The sequence below is a fragment of the Schistocerca piceifrons genome, chromosome X (genome assembly GCF_021461385.2).
Source record: "Schistocerca piceifrons isolate TAMUIC-IGC-003096 chromosome X, iqSchPice1.1, whole genome shotgun sequence".
Classification (NCBI taxonomy): domain Eukaryota; kingdom Metazoa; phylum Arthropoda; class Insecta; order Orthoptera; family Acrididae; genus Schistocerca; species Schistocerca piceifrons.
Window position 1 is genome coordinate 393003217 of NC_060149.1, and position 24576 is coordinate 393027792.

The 24576-nt window shown below is 45.7% G+C and overlaps 1 long non-coding RNA gene across 1 annotated transcript in view; it reads left to right on the forward strand.

Moving 5' to 3' along the window:
- Nucleotides 1-24337, forward strand: part of LOC124723025 — a 42840-nt gene extending 18503 nt beyond the window's left edge. The window contains exon 3 of the long non-coding RNA XR_007006481.1: nt 24209-24337. This is a non-coding gene — a long non-coding RNA (uncharacterized LOC124723025). The remainder of the gene's footprint in view (nt 1-24208) is intronic.
- Nucleotides 24338-24576: the final 239 nt, after the last annotated feature.

Genomic DNA, 24576 nt, shown 5'->3' on the forward strand with positions numbered 1-24576 from the left:
TGACCTCTTGGCAACAAATAATCCTTCACAAATAGTAGATTGTGTAGCAGAATAGGTACCAAAATAAGTGTCCAATAGTATCATGTAAGGTATGTAACCTAACGCATACATCCACTCTTTTTGCCAATTAAGAACTTTGACGTAATGTTATAAACAACACACAGTGCATCAGGTCGTTAACACACATCTCAGCTGTTAACATATGATGTATAATATTTTACAATAATTATTCATTCATACTTGTCAATATTATGTACCACAAGTTTTGCAAAATATTAATATGTAACAACAATTTTACAGTTAGAAAATAAAAAAGTAACCCACTGAAGATAGCACAAAAAGTACTGAAACATGTCTGGGTGAAAGAAAACAGAAAAAAGGTGTCGTGCATAACGCGGAATTTCTCTCCCCATTTCGTAGAAAGCATGGACACAAAAAGAACTGCAACACCACAAGATGATTAGTTCACATCTGTGTTTGACTTAAGGAAAGCAGAAAGCTTAAAGTTGAGTCATTTGCCATGCTGCTGCAAAACTTTCTTCAAATAAATGAAGCAAAGCTGTATCCCATGCTGAAGTAGATTTTCGGAAAAAGTTTTATTTTACTCATAAAGAATAGAAAACCACCAGTTTTGAATTTATATGTATCTTTGCTGTGCGGTTTTCTAAAATGATTTTGAATAATTGGATATCTCTTAGGCGTCTTGCATGTCCCAATTAGTTATCCAATGACAGAAAGGGGACTTGCAGTGTAACATGGAATCCAAGCCATGTTCTTCTATTAGTGTATCATTGACTTGGTTATACTACCATGTGTAGATGTAGCCATTCATGAGGTGGAGTGAATAAAGTGCAATGAGATTATTATCTCCTATTTGCATAGCCATTTTATTGACAAACTTCTTTACTGATAATTTCCTTTAACACAACATTAAAGGAAATATACACTTTAATGGCTCAGCATTCCAGCAAAAATACAATTACGAGTAAATCACAATTTTGATTCCAGGAGATTCTGAACAGAACACAGTACTTACAATTAAATAAGAAAATATTTAAATGATGTATCACCAGTCAGAGTTTTCTGTGATGTATTTAAAGATTTTCAAAGGTTAAACAGGTAACTTGTTTCCTGAATATGTAATATGTTTAAAGTTTGTGATTTTTGCCTAAGGAATCACTATGAATATGCTCCAACATTTAGTGTTGGGTGCACTTCTTTTGTGTAATGGACCCTTCATTTCATTTTTGTAAAGTCAAAATATATGTTTTTAAATTCCAATGATGAAGTGCACGTGTCATCAGGCACCAGCAGAATAAATTCCAATTTTAGAAATTGAGTTTCTCTCAAAAATAGGTTTTTTTTTAAGTTGAAGTACAAGGTATAATTGTATACTTAAGCTACTACCTCCCCAAAAACAATGAATTGTGTGGTAAATTTATTAATTACAGAAGAGTTGTCACTTTTATAGTTGTGCGTAATAACTAGCTTGTGAATGGAACAATGATAATGACAATTACAGTCACAATTCCTTGGCAATTAGTGACTATGTATCATCATACAAGGCACAGGTTTGTAAGAGCCTGGCTCAAAAGTGTTTGCAGTCAGCATGGCAGAGTCCCAGGTGTACTAAAATGGACTGACACTGTCAATTTCAAGTGGGGCGGCAAGTACCCTCATGTCTACAGTTGTCTGAGTGGACCATTCTGACATCTTGATACCGAAGCAAATACCCTTCCTCCCTTTAAGGTTTAAGGTGAGAGATTCATTTCTCTTTATAAAATGTTCAAATGTAGCTAGAGGTAAATAAGGGTCCATTATCTGAAACAACTGTAGTATTCCTGTGGAGAATATTGTCATGCTTGCTTCTGTAGTAGTGCTTCATATCATATTGATAACGTAAAGAAAATGGAATGATGTGTCAAAAGTGATGAAATAATACTTTAGGGCTGTGTTGACATAGTCTACACAATGTGGTGTTAGCTGTGAGAGGAAGATTGACTGTGTACCCGAATGGTTTTCAGTTCAAAACTGGTGAGGGTGTTTAACTTTTCAGTATTGCCGTATAAGAGTGACTATTATGCATGTTGACAAGGTAGCTTTTTCATCATTGTTATTCTCCTATGTCTCTTTGTCTCTTGTGTCTGTGCAGTGCTTGTGGTGACAGATTTGGAACTAATATTCAGTGTTCATTCATCAGAGTACTTACTGTAATGCCTTGATAATATTTGCAGTGGAGGGAGAAAGGTGCATATTAAGTGTTCATTTGGTATGTTCTCAGGCCATTGAATCTGTAATCTCTCTTGCCAGCTGTGGGTTGTGTTCCATTACTACTGTGATAATTTGTATTTTAAATGGAACCCACACTATTGCCATTTGTAAATCCTTTCCGTATTGACAACAAAATTATGTCCAGCTTATTATAGCCATGATCCGGAGCCCATTGGCAATAGCTGCACCTTCATTCGCTTGCCAAGAACACAAACCAACAAAAAAATTTTGTGACCTTTTTGAAATCCAAGTACTTACTTCATATGTTGAAGACGAACAATTTACATAATCAGTTTTCATGTATCGCATCAGGAGTCAAAAATTGTACTTAATACAAAGGCTTACAATGTGTTTTAAAGCAGCAATTCAGAATTTCTTATGAGCTGTCAGACCAATATAATGTACTAAGCATGATTTAAATTCATATTGTGTTGCACTATTTTCATAGAAGAGAAAATTTAGTACACAAAAGTAAAAACACACTAATTTAAGACTTACTGTAACATATCAGATTCAAAGGAGAAACATCAAATTCAATCCTTTTGTTCACTTACGCGAACAATTAATAGTACAAATATAGTTTGGATGAAACACTTCTTCTGCCACGTTTTCTCTTCTGTTGTGCAGGACTATCATGTTGCAACAATCAACAATAGCCAGCCATCATGGATGCAGTCCATTGCTAGTGATACCTCCTTTCCATTTGTTTAATGTCTTGGTGAAACTTTTCACATATTCAGTCACTGCCCAAACTTTTTCTGGAAACATGTCTAAATGCGAATAAAGGAAGTGTACCTAATACTCTATATTTTTCCAGCATGTTTTTCACGCATTCCACTTAATTTGAATCTTTCTCATTTCCCAAAAACTTCTGAACCACTTCTTTGAAACCAATCTATGCTTCCTTGCTTCAAAACTTATATTTTTACTTAGTTCCCTTATATGTGGTCCTACAAATATATCCTCTTTGGCTTTTGCCTCTGAGAGCACAGAAAACATGTTCATTAGGTGTTTAAAACAATTGCAGTTTTTATTCAGTGTCTTTGTAAACTGTTCTGTTAGTCCCAATTTAATTTGCAGAGGTGGTAGCAGAATTTGGTGACCTACAAAGCTTCTGCCATAATGGTCTTTACTGACTAAGGTAAGAGAAGTTTAAAATGTGTGTTGCTACGTAATGGCAACAGTCTAGCACCAGTCTCAATAACTTACCGGGTTCAGGGGTTAGACTAGGCCCAAGGTATTCCTGCCTGTCGTAAGAGGCAACTATCAGGAGTGTCCAACCTTTCGGTTTACTGAGTTATGGTCCCCTTTCAGGGTTTGACCTCCATCTTTCCAAATTTTCCGAATACATAGAAAGAAGGATCCTTTATTGTATGATTATATGATAGCGGAACAAACACTGGTAGCAGTTACTTCTGTAAAATATCTGGGAGTATGCGTACGGAACGATTTGAAGTGGAATGATCATATAAAATTAATTGTTGGTAAGGCGGGTACCAGGTTGAGATTCATTGGGAGAGTGCTTAGAAAATGTAGTACAACAACAAAGGAGGTGGCTTACAAAACACTCGTTCGACCTATACTTGAGTATTGCTCATCAGTGTGGGATCCGTACCAGGTCGGGTTGACGGAGGAGATAGAGAAGATCCAAAGAAGAGCGGCGCGTTTCGTCACTGGGTTATTTGGTAACCGTGATAGCGTTACGGAGATGTTTAATAAACTCAAGTGGCAGACTCTGCAAGAGAGGCGCTCTGCATCGCGGTGTAGCTTGCTCGCCAGGTTCCGAGAGGGTGCGTTTCTGGATGAGGTATCGAATATATTGCTTCCCCCTACTTATACTTCCCGAGGAGATCACGAATGTAAAATTAGAGAGATTAGAGCGCGCACGGAGGCTTTCAGACAGTCGTTCTTCCCGCGAACCATACGCGACTGGAACAGGAAAGGGAGGTAATGACAGTGGCACGTAAAGTGCCCTCCGCCACACACCGTTGGGTGGCTTGCGGAGTATCAATGTAGATGTAGATGTAGAAGTGCGGGCCATTTGGGAAGGGATGCCTTATGTGGTGCACCATATTTCCATCAAACAATTAGAACTTCTGCACCTCTTATTGCCATGGCTCTGCAACTCTACCAGCAATCAAGCTATTTGGGTGAGGGCACCTTATGGGGTGCATCATCTACTTCCATTGTCCATTGTGCCCTTTTGCCCCCATGACAATATAGGATTTCTCTTCACCCAATATCCAGCCCAGTAGCCAGTCCAACATGGTGGAGCTGTCATGTACCCTCTTGGTCGTAGTCTCTGACAACACAGGAAACGCATTGCTGATGCCTGAGCAGCTAACTCCAGTGTATGCTAAAGAGTAGATACCAGTCATCTTTGGGCATCAGGACTCCTGGTAATGGCCATCGTGCCAGGTAGTCTTTCCTGTGGCTGGGTGGCGCCCATAGGGAGTCCCCTGATAAGTGTGTGTGACATCAGGGTAGTTGACCCGCAATGAAGCGTACCAAGTCATCTATTGTTGGTGACTGACTGTCCCCAGCAGTCTCTAAGAAGAGCAAGGTGGACTATAATGCAGCAATGTATGATCCCAAATGGTTCCACTTGCTAGTTAAACTATGGGAGGAATGTAGGGCGGTGCAAAAGAGCCTTATTTGTCTCAGTGGTCAGTGTGCAGCAGAACAGATGGGGACTTTTTTATGACTACAAAGCCTCTATTTTTTTGTTGAAAACCTGAAGGATATGTTTGTGGAACTGGCTGCACTGTCCAAAATGAGAAATGGGGCAATCCTGATTCAGACAGCATTCCCAGACCAGTCCTGGGCGTTGATCACCTGTGACCAGCTGGGTAATATTCCGTTTCCGTCACCCCCCATAAATGCCCCAACATGGTTGAGGGGATTATTCTCCATCACAACCTTCTCTTGCAGTCCGATGGCAAGGATACACTCATCAGGATACTGTATTGAGAATCCTATGACCCAGAGAACGCAGGGGCCCAGAGGTGCTACAAAAGAAAACAAATAGCTTCTCGGCTTTTGGCAAGATCAGTGTGTAATTTTATTAACATTTACTATTCAATTACAGCAATAAAATGTTACCTCACTAATAATCTTAATGCTTTTACAATGTAAATTGACTTTAAACCAAATGGAAACTTCCTCAGACTCGTTTAGCTTATGACAATTCCTAGTCCTCAAAACCAAAGGCATTCTAGAAACAAAATAAGAATGACCTATATCTGTTATATACCTCTCCAGTCTTAAATGTCCAATAAGCTATTACATCATGACTGTTGAAACACTCAAGACCAGGAACTGTATTAGCATCAGAGCAGTGCACTATAGCAGCAGTTATCCAACCATTACCATGTTGCCTGTCTTGTCACAGTAAAATTAAACACACAGCCGACAAACAATGATGGTCCCTGCAAAGTAACTTGTGCTCCAACTTTGGATGATGCAGTCACTAACACACTATCAATAACTTTATGAACAGGAGACTCATGCCTACGATACCTATAGTAACTAAGAAATGGCATCATGAACGCAGCAGCGCTGCTTGAGAACGGTCAGTTAAATGGTAACTCACTCAGTTGCAATGCTGCACCGATAACTGACTTAGAAAATTTTAGCGGCTCTGGTGACAATGAGCAGTTTAGAATGGCGGGATGTTCAGTTCATCCGGTGCACCTATAGAGATCCAAAAGGGAATAGGGTCACTACTGGTGCCTTCATCTCTGCCGTTGAGGGTGACTCGTTATCTGAAAAGGTCAACGTGATGGTATACCAATGTGACGTAAAACCATACATTCCTCCCACTATGTGGTGCTTTAAGTGCTGGAAATTTGGGCACATATCCTCCCGGTGCAATTGCAGTGCTACATGTCGAGACTGTTGACGTCCACTGCATCCAGTACAAGATCCTGGATCTGATGGCGTACTGAGTGGTTAAATGGAAGTATGAATGGTTGTACCCCATTTGCTTGACATCGTTGTATGCTGAAGCTGTGTTGACATCACTCTCACTGGCGATGGTAGTCTCCTCGTCTCTGCCTCGTACAGTGGGCCATCAGGGCCTCCCGATTACACCCCCCCCCCTCTCCTTGGTGGTTGGGGGCACTTCTTCCATTGCTCCCAGAGCTTCTACTTTGGGGGGCAACGTCTCCCCAAATGCCGCGGACATCGGTCCCCACATCTCAGCCAGAAGCAACAGGCTTATCTGGCTCCTCTCGCACGGAACCAGCCCCTCAGAACTCTCCCTTACAAAGTCTCCACAAGTGCAAAAATGGACACTAGCCAGTGGCTGAAGGAGTCGTGATGCTGATCAAAGGGATTCGTGCTTTTCTACTGTCGCTACTTCAGTTAAGTCCTCCCAGAAAGCCCCTAAAGAGCAGCGAGAGGACAAACCGATGAAGAAGAAATTGGCTAAGAAACATGAGACTCCAGTGCCCATCACTCCTTAACAGTTTCATATCTGAGGATGAAGTGGAGATTCTAGCATCCCCTGAGGACCTGGGTCTCACCAACACTTCAGACACAATGATACTGGATACCAGCACTCAACCTGTGGCAGCAGGTGGCCCTAAAGCATAAACTGCCTCCTTGGTCCCTTTGTGCCATCCCAGACTACAGACAGTGTCATCCTCCAGTGGAATTGGGCGGTTTTTTCTCCCACCTGGCTGAATTAAGACAACTCTTTAGCAATACACCTGCTTCAAGAATGGTGGTAGGACACTTGTCCGTGAGAGGCAAAGGTTCTGAGTTTGAGTCTCGGTCCGCACACAGTTTTAATCTGCCAGGAAGTTTCATATCAGTGCATACTTGTCTGCAGAGTGGAAATTTCATTCTGGAAACATGCCCTAGGCCGCGGCTAAGCCATGTCTCTGTTATATCCTTTCTTCCAGGAGTGCTAGTTTCGCAGGAGAGCTTGGAAGATAGGAGATGGGGTACTGTCAGGATTGGAGCTGTGAGGATGGGTTGTGTGTCATGCTTGGTTAGCTCTGTGGGTGGAGCAGTTGTTGCCCACGAAAGGCAAAGGTCCCAAGTTTGAGCCTTAGTCAAGCACATAGTTCTAACCTGCCAGAAAGTTTCATTACACCTCCTCTTTGCGTTGCCTTTCAAGAAACCTGGTTTCCTGCAATGAGGACCCTCACCCTTTGTGGCTATTGGAGGTACTACAAAATCTGTAATAACTGTAACAGGATGTCAGGTGGAGTCTGTACCTATGTCCTTACCTGTGCCCATTCAAATATCTTTAGAAGCTGTGGTCATCAGTGAGGACAAAGCAGGAAATTACCATCTGTAACATCTACCTTCCTTCAGATGGTGAAGTGCTGCACCAAGTGTTGGCTGCCTTTATTTCTGAACCCCCCCCCCCTCCCCCTCCCCAACTCTTCTACTTCTGGGTGATTTTAACACCCATAACCATCTTTAGGGTGGAATAAAGATTACTGGCCATGGTAAAGATGTCGAGGATCTACTAACTCAACTCGACCTTTGTCTCCTAAATGTAGGTGGCCCCACTCATTTCAGTGTTGCACATGGAATATTCTTGGCCATTGATCTCTCGATTTTCAGTCTTGACCTTCTCTCGCCTGTCCAATGGAGAGCTCATGGTGACTTGTGTGGTAGTGACCACTTTCCAGTCTCCCTATTCCCTCCCCCCCCCCCCCCCCCCCTCCCTGCCCCCGAGCAGCACTCACCTAGATGCTTGACCAGATGGGCTCTTACCAAGGCTGACTGGGACACCTTCATGGTTCTGCTTGATTCGCAGAAGAGCTTCTGTAAAGTTTGGAAGGTAGGAGATGAGGTACTGGCAGAATTGAAGCTGTGAGGATGGGTCGTGAGTTATGCTTGGGTAGCTCAGATGGTAGAGTATTTGCCCACGAAAGGCAAAAGTCCTGAGTTCGAATCTCAGTTCGGCATGCGGTTTTAATCTGCCAGGGAGTTTCACCTTTATCTCTGTTGCGTGGTGACATCAGTGAGGTGGTCCAGACCATTTCTACTACCTTTGTTACTGAAGCTGAATTGGCAATCGTGTGTTCCTCAAGTTGCCCCCAACGGGAGTGTGTCTTGATGGTCACCAGAAATTGTAGATGCCAATAGAGATGGTAGGCGAGCCCTCCAGCGTCATAAGCGGCACTCGTCCCTGGGGCACCTAGTTGCCTTAAAATAGCTCTGTGCCCGGGTTCATCAACTCATCAAGTGACAGAAACAGGAGTGTTGGGAACAGTATGTCTCCACCATTGGAACCTGAAGCTCTCCTTCCCAGGTGTGGATAAGTTCAGACACCTTTACGGATTTCAGGCCCCCTGCCGTTATACCTGGAATTTCCACAAATTGAGCTGTACATACCAACCCAGACACAATTGCAGTGTGTCTTGCTGAGCATTATGCTTGAACCTCTGCTGCCCCACATCACCCTGAGCCATATAATACTCCCTTCAGTGAGTGGCAATTTCTCAGTGCCCTTGTCAATTGTCATGACACATCCCCTCAACCAGACCATATCCATCCCGAAACGATTAAACATCTATCGGTGGATTACCAGTGCCATCTTCTTGCGGTCTTCAACCGCATCTGGAGCGGTGGCGAATTTCCATTGGAGTGGTGGGAAAGTGTTGTCATTCCAGTGCTAAAACCTGGTAAGGACCTGCTAGATGTGGGTAGCTATCATCCTATCAGCCTCACCAATGTTCTGTGCAAGCTACTCAACTGGATGGTGAGCCAGCAGTTGTGTTGGCTGTTTGAGTCTCGGGGCTTTCTGGCTCCGTCCCATGGCAGTTTTTGCCATGGATGCTCCACCACTGACAACTTGGTATACCCAGAGTCTGCCATCTGAACAGCCTTCTCCTGCTGTCAACACCTTATTGCTGTCTTCTTTGACCTGACAAAAGCCTATGACATCACTTGGCAACACCACATCCTTGCTACATTGCATGAGTGGGATCTCTGGGGCCCGTTACACACAACTTTTTGTCGCTCTGCTCCCTCAGATTTCTAGTTGGTGCCTCTCACAGTTCCCCCCCCCCCCTCCCCTCCCCCCCCTCCCCCCCATGTCCAAGAGAATGGGGTCCTGCAGGGCTCTGTTCTGAGTGTCCCATAGTTTTTAGTGGCCATTAATGGTCTTGCAGCAGCAGTTGGGTCGTCAGTCTCACCCTTCTTATATGTTGATGACTTTTGTATTTCCTTTCATTCATCTGCTGTTGGTGTGGCTAAATGTCTACTGCAGGGCGCCATTGAAAGGCAGTCATGGACTCTGTCACAGCTTCAGTTTTCAGCCTCCAAGACTTGCCTTATGCACTTCCGTCATTGGCGTACTGCCCACCCTCATCCGGCACTTTACCTTGATGATCAAATACTTAACGTAGTGGGAGACTTACTGCTGTTTAGGACTGGTTTCCGATGTCCGCTTGTCTTGGCTTCCCCACCTTTGTCAGCTTAAGCAGAAGTGCTGGCCCCATCTTAACATTCTTCGCTGTCTGAGCCATACAAGCTAGAGTGCAGACCGCCTTGCACTGTAGCAGCTCTAGAAAGCCTTGGTAGAGTCCTGTCCTTGACGATGGGAGACTGGTGTGTAATTCGACTTTTGACCTCAACATTGTGGATGCTGGACCCTATACGTCACTGTGTTCAACTTACGACGGGAACTTTCCAAACGAGCCCAGTGAACAGCCTCCTTGTGGAATCTGGGGTTCCTCCATTGCGGATCAGGTGACAGCAACTGCTTGCCACTTACGCCATATACATTCGCAGTTAGCCTCAACATCCCAATTAGTCTCCTTTTTCCTAACACAGTGATCCATCTCCCGCAATGATGGCCCAGATCAGGGATTACAATTGCTGTCCGTGTGTGGTCCCTTCTCACTGAACTCGAGTCTTCCCTTCTACCACCTTTCCACTGGGTCCACTCGCATACACCTCCATCATCCATGCCTCAGCTCCAGCCTCATCTGAACCTGGTGCAAGGCCCTAAGGACTCATTTTTTCCTGAAGTCCTCCGCTGCCCATTTTTCTCTCTTCTCGGCGAGTTCCAGGGCTCAGAAATAGTTTACACTGATGGCTCGATGGTCATGTAGAGGCCACTGCTGCTCATGCTGGACATACTGAACAGTGCTCCTTGCCCGATGGCTGCAATGTTTTCACTGCAGAGTTGGTAGCCATCACTTGTGCTCTTGAGCACATCAGCTACTGCACAGGTGACTGCTTCCTCATGTGTAGTGGCTCCATAAGCAGGTTACGAGCTCTCGACCACTGCTTCCCCCACCATCCTCCGGTGACAACTACCCAGGACTCTGTTTATGCCTTCGTAAACCATGGATGTTCAGTGGCCTTCATCTGGACTGCTGGATATGTCAGGATCCCAGGAAATGAACTTGCTGACAGTCTGGCCAAACAGGCTACTGGTAAACTGATCCTGGAGATTGGCACTCCATAGACTGATCTCCGATCAGTCTTACGCAGTAAAATTTTCAGGATCTGGGATACTGAATGACGCACCCTCAGTACACCTAAGTGTTATCAAGGAGACAATGAATGTGTGGAGGTCATCCATAGGAGCCAGTGGCAGGGACTCCATTCCCCTTTGCCAGCTCCGCATCAAACATACTCGGCTGACTCACGGTCACCTCCTCCATCATGAGGACCCACCTCAGTTTTGCTGTGGTTCCCACTTGACTGTGATCCACATCTTGTTGGACTGCCCAGTTTTAGCCCTCCATGAGGCGGACTTTTAACCTTCCCTACAGTGTTAGGGAGACTGCTTCGATGGGTGATCTACTTTTACGTTTCATTTGTGAGCCAGGTTTTTATCACTCAATCTAAGGGTGGGCGTCTGGCCTTCTCTCCTAGACCTTCACCCTCCCTCCATTTCAACTCTTCCTTGCTCTTTCTTTGCTGTTTGCTTGCCTTGGTGTTCGTCTTTTCCCTAGCTGTGTATCTTTAGCCATGTATTTTTAGTCTGAACATTTTAGTGTGTTGCGGAGTGGCTGGCTCATCCTTCTTTATTCTTGTGATCAGCCAGCCCAGGCCATTTGCTATATTATTTTAATACCTTCTACTTCTTTTTTCCCTTTTAGTGCACGTTTTCCCCTTTCGGCTTCTATCATTTTCTCTTTTAGAGTGGTCCCAGTTAGAGGGGTGGACGACTTACAGTGATTTGAAGACGTTTGTTTGTTAGGATAACAACAGGGTTATACCAAGTACTTAAGTTAACATGTAGCCTTGTTAATTAATGTGGCAGATGACCTTGTAGCTCCTTGAAAATTAATTTTCTGATTCTTTGGATGGAGTTAAAGTGAAAGCTGATGTGATGTTTTAGAGCCTGCATAGTACTGTTGATATTGGTACTTACTTGAAATAGGGGTTCAGTTTTTGCTGGTGTTCAATTTTGACATAGTGAGATACGTATCCACATTTGTTACAGTAGCTGCAAGTTTCCTGCTGCATTGGGCACATTGATCAGTCATGAAGAACAAAACATTAGAAAAAGATGGATATGCATAACTTGGCTGTGATGGTTTTGATTTTAACCATAAATGACATTGTGGTGAGAATTTTATTTCGAGGCAAGAATCACCTCTTATTGTATACAACTGGTTGGGGTGACACTGTGCCAGCAAAGCTCTTTGTTTCCTGATGGTTTGCTATGGCCAAGCACAACTGTGCAACACAATATTTACTTGGAAAGATCTGATAAGTGGTAATGAGGTGAATATTATACTTCGGAAATGTCCAGCTTTTATTGCAACTGCTTTGCCAATAGCTTGTGGCACACTGAATGCTGTGATAATTAGTCAACAGAGGGATCTTACAGTTTTAATGCCTCCTGTTGCATTAGTAGATCTTAACACTAGATCACGTTTCAAGGAGTTTGCATATGACTGACATTTGTGCCAGGTATAACAACAATTGCAACTTAACCTAGGAAAGCATGAAACCTAGCGGTAATGAAAACACTATGATTCACTTTGATGCAACTTCAGTTATCACAAGCTGGGAATGGTTACAAATTGATAACTTGAAAGGTCACATATATCTGTACAAGGGAAAGGATACACTGTCTCCTTGATAAGAAAATGTATTTGTCATTTATTAAAGATCTGCATTCAGTAAGAGAGAGAAAAATATTTGAACCTGTTGATCAGTCACATGGAAAGTGTGGAAGTGTTGTCAGATTAGTTCAATGAGTACAGAGCTTCCTTTGACTTACTGAAAGGTGCAGATGTTGTGGGCAGGACTGAAGACAGAGGATGTGGTGCTGATGAAACAGATGCTCGTGATTTTTTTTATTGCTGCAGCAACCGGTCCAGCAGGAGCAGCTGTTGTTCAAACATACCTGATGACATGCTTCTTATTATATCTGATGCCTGTACTGCTGTTCCACATATTGCTAATGTAGTGACAGTGATTGCTGCTGATGTTCAAAAATTTTTGGTAACACTGAATCCATTTCTTTGTATTGCACTCCAGAGTACAAGAATTCTCCTCACTAGATTTACATCTACATCAACATCTGCTTTCTTAACAATCATGAATAGTATTACAGAACATGTTAAATTCATGAAGTGATTGCACAACAATGACTGCTTAGAAGTGTTTACATCGGAGCAAGGTTAGCAGTGTTCTGAAGAGCAAGTCCAGACAAAGTATGCAGAGGGTGAGGTCCATCATCTAGTGTTCCAACAGCAAAACATTGAATATACTATAGGCCTAATCACTGTGGCCAGTCTGTGTTGTGTCCTTTATGGGAAGTAGGCTGTATGATCAGCTGGCAGCAGCCTGTTGATGATGAAGGGCATCTCGGAACAGTGTCCTCCCGAACTGTGCAGATTCTACGGACTCTTCTGTATTATTATCTATTGACAAAGACATATAACCCATAACAAATAGTAGTATTTGCAGTATGTTAAATGTCATCCTCGTCATGTGAAATTTTCCTCCTACATCCTTGGAATTTGACAAATATATTAGTGTGGATGCTGATTTGCTGCATGAAAACTCAAACTCTCTCACCAGCCTGGTCCTCAGGCATGTAGCACCTACAGTGACTGTAGTACTACTTGCTCCTCAGAAAACAGTGCTGCTAGAGTACATTAAACTATGTCAAGCTTGCTTACAGCAAGGAAGGAAGATAAATCTAACACCCGATTGCAGTGAAGTCAATAGGGATCGACAAGGATAGGAGCAAGAAATCGGCTTATGTCCTTTCCAAAGGAAATTTGAATGGCCAGAGAGAGATCTGGAATCTACTTCTCCCAAATACAAGTTGAATGTCTTAACCAGTGTTCACCATTGTAGGACATCTTATTCTGAAATTAAATCCAACTTAGCCATTCTTTTCTCCATACAACCCTGAGTAACTTTGGGCAACCTCACACCACCCTTTCCAAACTCTGCAATATATAGATCACACACACTCTTCACATCTTAATGCTTCATATCCACATGGCCACTTTAGCTACGAGACTGGGGCTAGTGCACTCTCTTACTAAAATCTTCTTCCGCTTTGTCGCTGGTAAGAATTGCTCAATCATAAAGATACCCATTTTAAAGACAACCTGTGGTATACATCACATTATGTACAACTTTTATTTGTCCTTTAATATCAACATGTGAGCACAAAGCTGTCAGTGAAGATGAAGATGTGTGGACACAGATTAGGTTTGTGGTGTCATGAAATACCTTCTGTAGAGCATGGTCTGTGACAAAGTAACCCTGACCTCTTCATCACATTTACTGCTCAGAACTTAGTAGGGTAAGTCACTCAACTACTGGTGCTCTTGTCCCACCACTCATCTCTTACACCTGTATTGCCCCTATAGGTTTTTACTCCTTCTCTCTTCTCCACTGATGCTATGGTTTTTGAATTTGTTTCGTGGCCTCAGGTGTATTTTCTTTCCTAGTTTCTGTCTTGCTCTTTGTTTGTATCTTGTTCAATTTTATCTATTGCTAAACATTGTCACTGCAGTTCTGCACACATTCTCATTGCTTCTCGTATCTCTGGGTAGTGATCATCCCCCCTGCTCTTCTAAGTTCTCAGATTTTTAAATCTTCTCTTTCAGCATCTGGTTCTAGATTTCTCTCACCCTTTCATAGTATGTGTTCCTTATGGTCATTGATACAAGACTAAGAAATTGCTGCTTTTATGTTGTGTGGAAGAGTGCCTGTATTTTCATGTTGAAATCCATCGGAGATGAGGATTAATTTAAAAAGTCAGTATGAAGATACGTAAACGGCTCCTAAACAGCAACTACAGTGAATGTGTTTGTAATGTGGAAAATAGACTTGATCATCATTATTTCAATGCATTTAAGTTTGGTATTATACCTATGGTAATGTGAAGTTCAGTAGATTGAAAATTTTTACGAGTGAAGGTAAACACACACTTTTTTGAACTAGTGTGTGCATGGGCACACTCACACAAGCACGCTTGTGCTCGCACAGTTCTGTGCGCACTTGTCTCTTTCCCCCCCGCCCCCCCACTCCCCCTGCCCCCCCCCCCCCCAACCTCACCCCCCTGTGGGTCCGGGGGTTAGAATAGGCCCAAGGTATGCCTGCCTGTCATAAGAGGTGACTAAAAGGAGTCTCTCACATTTCGGCCTTTATCTGGTGGTCCCCTGTAGGGTTTGAAGTCAATTTTTCGAAATTTTCCTAAAGGCAGAGCCAATTGGGGAAGGGCGCCTTACATGGTGCATCGTGTCTATTGTGCATTGAGATCTTTAGCCCACTTTCTCGTCGTTGCATTGCTGTCCCACTCGTTCTCCATCTCTTGGGTGAAGACACCTTCCTGCACAAATTTTCCGCCATGCACTATGCAGTGTCACTTTCTGTGCTGACGATGACCATGGACTTCTTTGCACCTCATATCCAGTATGGTAGCTAGTCTGTTGTGGTGGGGCCGCCATGTACCCTGTTGGTTGTAGCCCCCTGACAACACAGGGATCGCCCTGCTGATGCCTGCGCCTTTGAATCCCCATGTATGCCAAGGAGTAGATGCTCGTCACCCTGGGGCATCGGGACTCCCGGCAATGGCCATCCTGCCAGGTGGCCTTTTCTGTGGCTGGGTGGTGCCCATGGGGAGGGCCCCTGGTCGGAGTGGGTGGCATCAGGGCGGATGACAAACCATGAAGTGTAGTACGTCATCTCTTGCTGGTGGTCAAACACCAGCAGTCTCTAAGCGGGCAAAGTCTAATTTCAGTGCGAAGAAATATGACGCCGAGTCATTCCCCTCCCTGTCCACACCATGGGAGGAACACCAGGCTAAGGATGGCAGTAAAGCTTAATTGCCCCAGTACCTCATATGTACGAGAGTTGATGGGGATCTTTCGTGTCCATCAAGCCTCAATTTTTTGTGGAACATTTGGAGTACAAGTTTGGGGAGGTGGAGGGTTTGTCCAAAATGCACTCTGGATCAGTTTTGATAAAAACAGCATCCTCTGCCCAGTCATGAGCTTGGGGCAAGTTGGGGGATATTGCTGTTACCATCACGCCTTATAAGAGCTTAAATATGGTCCAGGGTATTATATTACACAGGGACCTTCTTTTGCAGTCTGACAATGAGCTGTGTGCCAGTTTAGAACAGCGAGGTGTTCATTTTGTCGGGTGCATCCATCGGGGTCTGAGGGATAACCAAGTTGCCACCAGTGCCTACATCTTGGCCTTCGAGGGTGACACATTGCCTGAGAAGGTCAAGATGATGGTCTACCACTGTGATGTCAAGCCATATATCCCTCCCCCTGCGCTGCTTTAAGTGTTCGAAGTTCGGCCATATGTCTTCCCACTGTACCTCAAGCCCCACCTCTTGAGATTATGGACATCCATCGCATCCCAATACCCAATGTGCCCCACCTCCCATCTCTGTCAACTGCAGAGAGCATCACTCACCTTGCTTGCCAGACTTTACAGAAAGAGAGGAAAATCATAGAATATGAGACCTTGGACTGACTGACCTACACTGAGGCTAAGAGGAAATTTGAGTGCCTACATCCTGTGGGTATGACTTCCTCACATGCCGCTGCTATGAGAACAGTTGTCGCTCCATCAGTTCCTCAAATTCATGTCGCCTCTCAGAACCGGGAGACTACACCTGCCCCCTTGATGGCTTGATGGTGGGGGTCACTTCGCTCCCTGTTGCTCCTGCACCACCTACTTCAGGAGCAACACCTCCGCCCCTCCCCCCTCCCACCCATTGGGGATTTCAGTCCCCACTTCTGAGCCAGAGAAACATAAGGCTTCTTCGGCTCTTCTCGCTAGGAAGGGATCCCTTGGGTCACTCCCTTCCCAGGTTTCTGCCAGTGGGAAATATGACACCAGCCAGTGGCTGAAGAGCCCAAAAGCAGCTGGTTGTAGGGCTTCATGCTCATCTTCAGTCCTGGAGACTGCTTCAGTGAAGTCCTCTCCACCAGGGAAACCCAAGGAACAGTGTGAGAAATTGAAAAAGAAGACCCTCAAGAACAAGGAACTTGTGTTGGTACCCACACCACCACTACCTACAAGCTCTGTGTCTGAAGATGGGGTGGAGATTCTGCTATCCGCTGAGGACCTGGATCTCGCTGGACCCTCAGACACCATGGATATACACTCCTGGAAATTGAAATAAGAACACCGTGAATTCATTGTCCCAGGAAGGGGAAACTTTATTGACACATTCCTGGGGTCAGATACATCACATGATCACACTGACAGAACCACAGGCACATAGACACAGGCAACAGAGCATGCACAATGTCGGCACTAGTACAGTGTATATCCACCTTTCGCAGCAATGCAGGCTGCTATTCTCCCATGGAGACGATAGTAGAGATGCTGGATATAGTCCTGTGGAACGGCTTGCCATGCCATTTCCACCTGGCGCCTCAGTTGGACCAGCGTTCGTGCTGGACGTGCAGACCGCGTGAGACGACGCTTCATCCAGTCCCAAACATGCTCAATGGGGGACAGATCCGGAGATCTTGCTGGCCAGGGTAGTTGACTTACACCTTCTAGAGCACGTTGGGTGGCACGGGATACATGCGGACGTGCATTGTCCTGTTGGAACAGCAAGTTCCCTTGCCGGTCTAGGAATGGTAGAACGGTGGGTTCGATGACGGTTTGGATGTACCGTGCACTATTCAGTGTCCCCTCGACGATCACCAGTGGTGTACGGCCAGTGTAGGAGATCGCTCCCCACACCATGATGCCGGGTGTTGGCCCTGTGTGCCTCGGTCGTATGCAGTCCTGATTGTGGCGCTCACCTGCACGGCGCCAAACACGCATACGACCATCATTGGCACCAAGGCAGAAGCGACTCTCATCGCTGAAGACGACACGTCTCCATTCGTCCCTCCATTCACGCCTGTCGCGACACCACTGGAGGCGGGTTGCACGATGTTGGGGCGTGAGCGGAAGACGGCCTAACGGTGTGCGGGACCGTAGCCCAGCTTCATGGAGACGGTTGCGAATGGTCCTCGCCGATACCCCAGGAGCAACAGTGTCCCTAATTTGCTGGGAAGTGGCGGTGCGGTCCCCTACGGCACTGCGTAGGATCCTATGGTCTTGGCGTGCATCCGTGCGTCGCTGCGGTCCGGTCCCAGGTCGACGGGCACGTGCACCTTCCGCCGACCACTGGCGACAACATCGATGTACTGTGGAGACCTCACGCCCCACGTGTTGAGCAATTCGGCGGTACGTCCACCCGGCCTCCCGCATTCCCACTATACGCCCTCGCTCAAAGTCCGTCAACTGCACATGCGGTTCACGTCCACGCTGTCGCGGCATGCTACCAGTGTTAAAGACTGCGATGGAGCTCCGTATGCCACGGCAAACTGGCTGACACTGACGGCGGCGGTGCACAAATGCTGCGCAGCTAGCGCCATTCGACGGCCAACACCGCGGTTCCTGGTGTGTCCGCTGTGCCGTGCGTGTGATCATTGCTTGTACAGCCCTCTCGCAGTGTCCGGAGCAAGTATGGTGGGTCTGACACACCGGTGTCAATGTGTTCTTTTTTCCATTTCCAGGAGTGTAGATTGCTCAGGCAAAAAGTCGGTGGCAGCAAGTGACACTGTGGCGTAAACTGCCTCATTGAATGCTCCATGCCTTACCAGTCTCACCATGATGTCATCCTCCAGTGGAATTGCAGCAGTTTTTTCCACTGTCTGGCTGAGCTGCAGCAACTGTTAAGCTTTACACCTGCTCTCTGCATTGCTCTCCAGGAAACGTGGTTCCCGGCAATGCGGACCCCTGCCCTCCATGACTGTAAGGGATATTACAGGAAACGTAGTGACTATAATCGAGTGTCGGGTGGAGTTCGCGTTCATGTTCTAAACTCAGTCTGTAGTGAAACTGTGCCCCTTCAACCCCTCTTGAAGCTGTGGCTGTCGAATACGGACAACGCAAGAAATAACTGTCTGCAATGTATATCTTCCTCCAGATGGTGCAGTACCCCTGAATGTATTAGCTGCACTGATTGATCAACTCCCTAAACTGTTCCTACTTCGGGGAGATCTTAATGTGCATAACCTCTTGTGGAGTGACACCATGCTTAATGGCCGGGGCTGAGATGTCAAAACTTTACTGTATTAGTTCGACTAATGCCTCTCAAATACTGGGGCCACCACAAATTTCAGTGTGGCTCGAGGGAGTTACTCAGCCTTTGATTCATCAATTTGCAGCCCAGAACTTCTCCCATCTATCCACTGGACAGAGCATGATGACCTGTGTGGTGGTGACCACTTCCCCCCCCCCCTCTTCCTGTCACTGCCCTGGTGTCAGGCCCACGGATGCCAGCCCAGATAGGCTTTAAACAAGGTAGACTGGGAAACTTCCACCTCTGATGTCACCTTTGACTCTCCACCACATGGCAACATCGATTTGATGGTTGAGCAGGTCACTACCACAAGTGTTTCTGCGGCAGATAATGCGATCCCTTGCTCTTTAGAGTGCCCCTGGCAAAAGACAGTCCGTTGGTGGTTGCTGGAAGTCGCTGAAGCAATTGCAGAGTGTCGGTGAGCTCTACAGTGACATAAACAGCACCCTTCCCTAGAGCAACTGATAGCCTTTAAGTTGCTCTGTGCCCACATTCGCCAACTTATCAAACGACGGAAGCAGGAGTGTTGGTCGAGAAACGTCTCGACCAATGGGTGCCATACATCACCTTCCCATGTCTAGATGAAGATCAGATGTCTTTTTGGGTACCAGACCCGTACAGGTGTCCCTGGTGTTACCATCAATGGCGTGCTATGTACCGATGCAAACACGATTGCTGAGCACTTGGCTTGAGCACTATGCTCGAGCCTCTGCATCAGAGAACTACCCCCCAGCCTTTCGCACCCTCAGATGGCAGATGTAAAGTCCTCTCGTTCACTACACACCACAGTGAACCCAGTATCGCTCCATTTACGGAGTGGGGGCTCCTCAGTGCACTTGCACATTGCTGCAACACAGCTCCTGGGCCAGATCGGATGCATAGCCAGATGATTAAACATCTCTCCTCTGACTACAAGTGACATCTCCTTGTCATCTTCAACTGGATCTGGTGCAATGGTGTCTTTCGGTTGCAATGGCAGGAGAGCAAAATCGTTCTGGTGCTCAAACACGGTAAAAACCCGCTTGATGTGGATAGCTATCGGCCCATCAGCCTTGCCAATGTTGTTTGTAAGCTGCTGGAATATATGGTGTGTCAGCGGTTGGGTTGAGTCCTGGAGTCACGTGGTCTACTGCCTCCATGTCAGGGCAGCATCCGCCAGGGGCACTCTACCACTAATAATCTTGTGTCTCTTGAATCTGCCATCCGAATAGTGTTCTCCAGATGCCAACATCTGGTTGCCGTCTTTTTTGACTTGCATAAAGCATAAGACATGACCTGGCGACATCATATCCTTGCCACATTGTACGAGTGGGGTCTCCAAGGCCTGCTCCCGATTTTTATCCAAATCTTCATGTTTCTCCATACTTTCTGTGGCCAAATCCGTGCCTCCCATAGTCTCCCCCCCCCCCCCCCTCCCCCCTACACCGAGCGAGGTGGCGCAGTGGTTAGACACTGGACTCGCATTCGGAAGGACGACGGTTCAATCCCGCGTCCGGCCATCCTGATTTAGGTTTTCCGTGATTTCCCTAAATCACTCCAGGCAAATGCCGGGATGGTTCCTCTGAAAGGGCACGGCAGACTTCCTTCCCCATCCTTCCCTAATCCGATGAGACCGATGACCACGCTGTCTGATCTCCTTCCCCAAACCAACCAACCTCACCCCTACTAATGAAATGTCATTCGTATTGAGTCTCTCTCTATTTTTAGTAACCTTTAATGGTCTAGCAGCAGCTGTAGGGCTGTCTGTCTCACCCTATCTGTATGCAGACGAATTCTGCATTATGTACTACTCCTCCAGTACTGGTGTTGCTGAGTGGCACCTACAGTGGGCCATTCCCTAGGTGCAGTCATGGGCTCTAGCCCACGGCTTCCAGTTTTCAGCCGCAAAGTCGTGTGTCATGCGTTTCTGTCGACGTCGTAACATTAATCCAGAACCAGAACTTTACCTTAATGACGATTCACTCACTATAGTGGAGACATATCGATTCTTATGATTGGTTTTCAACGCCCCGTTGACTTGGCTACATCACCTTCGTCGGCTTAAGTGGAAGTGCTGGCGGCACCTCAATGCCCTCCGCTGCCTGAGCAGCACCAACTGGAGTGTTGATCGCTCCACTCTGCTGCAGCTTTACAAAGACCTTGTTCAATCCCGCCTTGACTATGGGAGTCTGGTTTACGGTTTGGCAGCGCCCTCAGCATTGCATGTACTTGACCCAGTGCACCACTGTGGTGTTCGCCTAGTGACAGGAGCTTTTAGAACAAATCCGGTGACCAGTTCCTGGTGGAGGCTGGAGTCCCTCAGTTGCAGATCCGACGTGCACAACTGCTTGCCAGATATGTTGCATTCATTCTTAGTTCTCCTGCACATCTGAATTAACATCTTCTTTTCCCAACCATGGCAGTTCATCTCCCGCATCGGCGTCCCAGGTCAGGGCTAACGATTGTGGTTCGCTTGTGATCCCTTCTGTCTGAACTGGGATCCTCCCCTAAAGGGTCTGTCCGCATACACCTCCATGGTGTACACCTGGGCCACAGATTCATCTGGATCTTTCGCATGACCCTAAGAACTTGGTTACTCCTGCCGCTCTCTGCTGCCACTTCCTCTCGATTCTTGACGTGTTCTGGGCTTCTGAAGTGGTTTACACTGACCGCTGAATGGCTGATGGTCATGTTGGCTTCACCTACATCCCCAGAGGACTTTTTGGACAGCATTCCTTGCCTGATGACTGCAGTGTATTCGCTGCAGAGCTGGTGACCCTCTCTCATGCACTTCAGTATATCTGTTCATGCCCCGGGGAATTGTTTCTTGTGTGTACTGACTCCTTGAGCAGCCTACAAGCTATTGACCAGTGCTACCCTTGCCATCCTTTGGTAGTGTCCCTCCAAGAGTCCATCTATGTCCTGGATCGGTCCTGTCATTCAGTGGTGTTTGTGTGGACCCCAGGAAACGTCGGCATCCCAGGCAATGAACTTGCCGACAGGCTGGCCAAACAGGCTATGCGGAAACCGCTTCTGGAGATAGACATCTCTGAGCCTGACCTGCGTTCTGTCTTACCCTGCAGGGTTTTTCGGCTTTGGGAGATGGAATGGCATAACAGTACACACAACAAACTACGTGTCATTAAGGAGACTATGAATGTGTGGAGGACTTCCATGAGGGCCTCTCGGAGGGAATCAGTTGTCCTCTACTGGACCCACATTGGCCACGCTTGGGTGACCCACATTTACCTCCTGCGCCGTGAAGACCCACCTGAGTGTTGGTACAGTGCCTGGTTGACAGTGGCCCATATTCTGGTGCACTGTCCCACTTTTACTGCCCAACGACGAATTCTTAGGTTACCGGACTCCTTGCCGCTGATTTTATCTGACAACGCCTCATTGGCTGATATAGTTTTACATTTTATTCGTGAGGGTGGGTTTTGTCATTTGACCTAAGTTTTTGCACGTGTTCTTTGTCCGCTACCCTAGTGCTTCTAGGGTGGATGTTTTAATGTGTTGCAGAGTGCCTGGCTTCTACTTTTTTATTTTCATGGTCAGCCAGCTATGGTAATCTGCTTTGTTATTTTAATCTCTTCATCCCATTTCTTGCGTTCCTGTGTTTTTCTTGTCCCATTTTGTCCACTTACATGTTTGTTGCCCTTCATCGCTCTTGGGATTTTTCCTTTCATTCTGTTTTGTGTTGTCAGTCTCGTTTGTTTTATTCTCACACTTGTTGCATTGTTTTATTTGGAACAATGGACTGATGACCTTATAATTTGGTCCCTTTCCCCCTCTTTTAATCCAACCAACCAACACCTCTCTTCCCCTTCTCTGTCCCCCTCTCTCCCTACTCTCCCTACCACCCCCTCACCAGCCTAACCCACTGTCCCCACCCACCCTCCACCTGGTCTTGTCCCACAGCCCCTGCCACCCAGTTCTCGCCCCCCCTCCCCCCCCCCCCCCCCCGGTTGCCCCAGTGGCCCCCCCCACCCCCCCTTCTTTCATGTGTACAGCTACATTGTGCTGATTGACTATTAATCCTTTTTATGGTTTGCAAGTTGCACTGTGCAGACTTTCCTGCAAAATTCAGTTTATACGAGGAATGTTAAAAAAAATCTTGGGAATTTTCGTTTTCCAGAAATAGGTATATTTTTTTATTTATATTAATGCTATCTCCTCCAAAGTAGACTCAGTTAGATATTATATACTTGGGCCAGCATTTCTTCCAATCCCCAAAACACTTCCGGAATTTGATCTTTGGGTTAGCACTTAGCTCGTTCAGCGATGTGCTTTTAATCTTGTAAGGTTCTCTTTGTTTTTGGATACAGAAAAATATCTGGCAAATAGGGAGTCTAGGGCATCATTATGGTGTCGGTTTCCACAAAAAATTCGTGAACAGGCAATGAAGTGTGAGCAAATGCATTATTGTGGTGCAAAAGCCACAAATTTTTTTACCAAAAATCTGGGTTCCTTTTTTTCCGATTGCTTCCCACAAATGCCACTGAACTTGTAGATAGTACTTGTTGTCGATGATTTAACCTTTTGGCAACAACTTGTGATGCACTATGCTGTTAAAGTTGAAGAAAACGGTGAGCATAGTCTTGACATTCGACCACACTTGCCAGATGCCTCCACTCAGACCATTGAGCCTTAGTTTTGATGTCATACCCATACACTCATGTTTCGTTACCTTTTGAGACACGTTTCAGTAGTTTTGCGTTGTTGACATCATTTGGTAACTCCCTAGCAATTTCCATTTGCTCGCAATTTGACACCTCCAGCACAGATTTTACTGTTAAGTGTGTCATACCCAAAACATCAGAAAGAATTTCAAGGCAGGAGCTGATTGATATACCAACACCATCACCAACTTCTCTGATAGTGAGTCAGTGATGGTTCATAATCATTTCTCTAACTTTTACCGACTTTTCTTTGGTGGTTATTGTTCTTGGTCATCAAGAATGTTGGTCATCTTCAGCCTCTTCACAGCCATCCTGGAAATGCTTATACCTCTCATAAATCCCAGTTTTACTCATAGATGTTTCACCAAAAGCAGTAGTAAACATTTCTAAAACTCTCTTAAATTTTATTCCATATTTATAGCAAAATTATTGCAAATTCTCTGATGCATTTTTAAAACAAATCAGTAATCCTCAGTTGTAAGCCGAGAGACGTAACCTTCATGACAACTGATGATAGACCAAACGTCCAATGTGGCTACCAGTGTGCAGACATGTTTCAGACATGTTTACCAACACAACAAATCAAAATTGTGCGAACTGGACTAATACAGCTCATGATATTACAAAAATCCTAATATTTTTTTAACACACTTTGTACATTGGTGATAATGTATAGCAACCATTGAACCTTTCTTTTTTTTAATTTCAGGAAACAAAACGGAAACAGATGGCTGAGGCAGCAGAGAGGCGACAAAAGGAGCAGGAGTCAAGGGGAGTGAAAAATCCTCAACAGCCACGGAAAAAAATGCCAGCAGCAGAATTACCTGAAAATTCTAATGCAGTTCTGAAGGTAAAGAGAATAAAGTCATGTTGTTGTTGTTGTGGTCTTCAGTACTGAGACTGGTTTGATGCAGCTCTCCATGCTATTCTATCCTGTGCAAGCTTCTTCATCTCCCAGTAGTTACTGCAACCTACATCCTTCTGAATCTGCTTAGTGTATTCATCTCTTGGTCTCCCCCTACGATTTTTACCCTCCACGCTGCCCTCCAATACTAAATTGGTGATCCCTTGATGCCT